This window comes from Suricata suricatta, chromosome 13 (genome assembly GCF_006229205.1).
Source record: "Suricata suricatta isolate VVHF042 chromosome 13, meerkat_22Aug2017_6uvM2_HiC, whole genome shotgun sequence".
Taxonomy (NCBI): Eukaryota; Metazoa; Chordata; class Mammalia; order Carnivora; family Herpestidae; genus Suricata; species Suricata suricatta.
In genome coordinates, this window is record NC_043712.1 from 68,748,956 (window position 1) to 68,753,323 (window position 4,368).

At 43.4% G+C, this 4,368-nt stretch overlaps 1 long non-coding RNA gene across 1 annotated transcript in view; it reads right to left on the bottom strand.

Moving 5' to 3' along the window:
• Positions 1-2,829: 2,829 nt before the first annotated feature.
• The window catches only part of LOC115276529, a 3,596-nt gene continuing 2,057 nt past the window's right edge, over positions 2,830-4,368 (bottom strand). The window contains exons 2-3 of the long non-coding RNA XR_003901981.1: positions 3,894-4,090; positions 2,830-3,031 (exon numbers count right to left, since the gene is read on the bottom strand). This is a non-coding gene — a long non-coding RNA (uncharacterized LOC115276529). The remainder of the gene's footprint in view (positions 3,032-3,893; positions 4,091-4,368) is intronic.

The following is a 4,368-nucleotide window of genomic DNA, read 5'->3' on the forward strand; positions in this document are numbered from 1 at the left end:
TACATTGACTTTGTGTGGGAGTTTCCAGAATAAAACAGAAAACACAAATTCAAACAACTCAATAGTGGGTAGGGTTTACTGCCAGATTACCTTTCTGGAGCTTTCTTTTCTAGATCTCAATACAGGACAGGTGCTAGAGGCCCATATTATAAGATTTCAGATGAGTCAGAGGTGGGGTATACCACTCAGGGTTCTTGAATCTATAAAATTCTGTATGTTGAGAGAAGCCAAAACATGGCCTCTTCCCCAAATTAACTTTCCCTCCTCAGCCATGCATAGTTCCATGATGGAATCCAAAGCTGGGTTTTCTAACCCCCTTGAGAGAAGCTCTAGAACTTTTCATGGAAACAGATGAGAACAACAAAGTCAGTCCCCACCCTGGATCATTCTCTCCTTGCTATGTCATCTGTGGGCAATGAAGGACGGAGGGCCATGAGACCATCATTCTCTGACACCGACCATGAGCTTGCAGAGGGTATCCAGACAGTTGGGTATGGAAGTCAAACTTTTCAGACCCTTACACATAGCATCATAGCTCATGTGAGACAGGATGAGGCTGTTCTAGAAAATAGGTGCAGCCCAGAAGAGCCCCTAAGGCAAGCTGAAGCTGGACATGAGCTAAAGGATGAGTCCTAGGGATGGAACAGAATGTGAGTCCTAGGGATGGAACAGAAATGGTTCAGAGCAGAGTGATGTGCAGAAGTATTTAGAACATTTTGCAATGTGCAACTTGTCCAGGGATGTATTCAACACCAATGAGCTGTGTACTCTTCAAGCTCAATCCTGTGAAGTCTTGACAACCATTGAGTTGAAAAGCTCCAAAGTGATAAATGTCAATTTGAGAAAGGTAGACGCTGTGCTGACCACTGAACATCCCTCACCAGAAATACTGGTTTCCCAAGATTCTTAACTATCAGACTCTAAAGTCAGTTAATGTAGAAATTGGAGAAAGAGGAGCATAGTCAAGCTCAAGAATGTCCCACTGACATGCCCCTTACTTCAGATAGCTTGGCTTCCAACGCCTCACTGACTCAGTCCAAGAGTGTCTGTTGTGGGGACATATGAGTGTCCCAGGTGCTACGTGGCAATTGGAGGACAAGATTAGTCTGGAGCAGTAGCAGGAGTCCTGGCACTAAGCAGGTCTTAGGTAGGTGCCAGCCTAAGAGTTTCCCAAAAGGAAAAGTGCAAGGGAAGTGAGACCTCAGGGTTTCAAAGCAGGAAAATGTAGCCGTGAGGATTCAGGGGTACGGACATATCTAGCCAGAAAGAAGAGTCCCCATGTTGAAAACAGAAAATTAGAAGGTGCTTCTTCATCTCTGTCACAGAATTAAAAGTTTCCTCCCAAGAGTTACTTCAGGAAAAAGATAAGGCAATTTATTAAGTGGATCAAATCCATGAAAAAAAAAAAAAAGAATGTTGCCTGCACCAAGACCCAGGTGACAGTGTGACTGCTCTTGTATGTGGTGGGTCTCCTGAAGCTCATGAGCTCATTTTTGCCACTGGGAAGATCCTAGAAAGACTGACATGTAGGTATGAATCTGAGGCCTCAGGGTTAAACCAGCAGAAGGAAGAACTGTAGGCACAGGTAGGGTCTAATAGGACACATTCCTCCAACTCTTAGGCTTTGACACAGCACATGACAAATGGGCAAGTATCGAGTTCTGTAGCCAAGAAGCTGTCTCTGCTGAACAGAACTGTCTTACAAGTGTCAGGCAGAACAGACACAGGACCAGATTCCCCAGAAAGGTGGGGCCTTCAAGAAGCTCCTATTAAGCTGGAGTCAACCTGCTTCTTCTCTGCCCTCCAGGGAGCCTGTGCCTCATCCAAGCCCCACCTGTGTGCGTCCAGTAGGTCAGGTCCTTCCAGCCACCCTCACCTCTGATGAAAGTACTGTGTTCAGAGATTTGACTCTTCTGTTCAAGCAGAAAACGCTTCTCCAGCACTTTGAAGGAGAAGAAATTTCCCGAAAGAAATCGTTTAGTCCTTGTTGAGAAAGTCTTACAGCTTCCATGATAATATATCCTCTGATCAGAACAATCTTTCTTCAGCACAACTAAGAATATGAATCCTCCTCAATAAATGTTTGTTCTAATAGAGAGTGGGGTTCTCTGGGTACGGCACTGGGACTGTGGGGTGGTGGGGGGCATGGGAGTGGGAATTTGTACTTAGGGAAAGGAAGAAGTGAGTTCTGCTCTTACTGACTTCCTCTCTGGGCTTCTAAATTCATACCGGTCCCTTGTAAGAAGACTAACAGTGGCCTACTCAGTTACATCCTGGGGCCCTGTATTTGACCCTGCTCAGGGGTCCTGCATTTAAAACATTAATTGTTTTCATAAAAAGTACAAAAGGCTTACTCTGAAAATATTCTGGCCTTCACAAGTGAGAAAACCCCTCAAAGACTAAAACTTGGCTCCACTTGTGTTTTCACCTGCTCCCAAACTATCCTAACATAGACACAGCTGAAGGGTGGGATGAGGTACTATGGCATGTAGGCCTTACCTTCTGGAGACCACTCGGGGCTTACTAGAGCACAGGGATACCATTTCAGCTTAAGAGAAGAAGAGAGAGTCTTTGAGAGTGAAGATTGTACCTCCAGGGATGCTGTCAGGGCAGCTCTCTTCCTTTATGGTGCCCTGTCTTCCCATATGTGCTACATTTTACACCAAGATTACAGTAATTTAGAGGTGCATTTGTGATGAATTGCTGTGTATGGATACCCCAAAATTTAGTAGCTTAAAAATACGTATTTATGATCTCACAATTTATGTGGGTGAGAAATTCAGGCAAGGCCTATCTGGATTTTCTGCTCCGGGTGTCTCAGAAGGCTGCAATTAAGATATTAGCGGAGGCTAGGTTCTTATCTGCAGGTGTGACTGGGGAAAGAGCCACTTGTGTACTCACTTACATGGTTGTTGGCAGGATCCAGTCCCTCAATTCTTGTTTGACTGACATCCTCAATTCCTTGTTGGCCTTGGGGGCAGTTTGCTGGTTCCCTGTCATGCAAGTTTTTCCAACATGGCAGTGTATTTCACTAAAGGTAGGAGACAGTTCAAAAACAAGATAGAACTTACAATATTTTCTAAACTAATGAAGAAAATAACATCCCATTACCTTTCCTTTATTCTTTTAGAGTCAAATCACTAAGGTCAACTAATGCTCAAGGGGTGGGGTAATTACACAAAAGTATAAACTTGAGGAGGTGGGGATCCTTGGAATCTTAGAGTCTTCCTAAGGCAAGGGTTTATTCTTGGACACCCTACTCAGTTCACTGAAGCAAAAGTGGCCAAAGGTGCTCACAGGATCCTTCTCCTCATCCATATCCATGTCATCAATGTCAAAGCTGTTTAATAGCTAAGTGTTGTGGCAACTGGTAAGAAAACCTCAGAGAGACTGGCACATCCAAAGAAGGAAAAACAGGTGGTATGGAAATAAAGGTGGTGTGGGTTCATCCTGAAAGGTAAATTAAAATGAACCCTTAGAAGCACCTGACTCACCAGCATTCGGATATAGAAGGGAAGAAAGTTTAGGGGCATTATGGCTTATCCTGGCTCTACCACAGTCTGTCCACGTTGCTCTAGCTCCCAGACCTTAGGGCTAAAGAAGTAACCTTCAGCTTCTGTAGACATAGCCAAACTGATAGAGGAACAAAACCCCACAGGTTGCAAGGTTTAATTCCACTTTTTATTAATATATTAGTATAGCATGTCTATCAGTTCAAATTTGATTTTCCTACCTTAAACATTAGATTGAAAGACTTGCCCAATTGGTAGAAAAGCTAGGACTGGGATCTTAGAACATCTAACTGCCATCCTGGGACATTTTCCCTGTACCAATGGACTTCTAACCCAGGGACATGTGGTGGATAAAGGCCGGGGTCATGTGATAAGTCATACCTAGTGTCCATTGCCTCCATTCAGAGGAGGAAAACATTGGACGAAACAATAAGACAGCATTTGAATAGTTGGAACATCCAGGATGTGATCTGTCCACATGATATGGTAGCGCCATCTGTGAATGATCTTGTACTTTTGTTCTGCTTCTATGATTGTTTTCCTTTCTTCCGGATTCTTGTTCATATAGGAGAGCAGCACTGTCGTAAAAAGCAAAAAAGTGTATTTGCTGAAAAATGATTGGACAGATGATCAATTTTTCTAGAAAAAATGTGCTTTGTGTCCACCCTCAGGGATCACAGTGTTATGAGAATGCAGGGGAGTATTAATTACATGATATAGTGTGGTGCCTGAAGAATTGTCACTGAGATATAATGTAATGGGAATGGAATATCTGAATTTTTACAACCTGAAGTCTAACTCAAACGTAATGTCACCATTGACAAAAGGCATGAATTGATTGGTAGTTTGATATGGA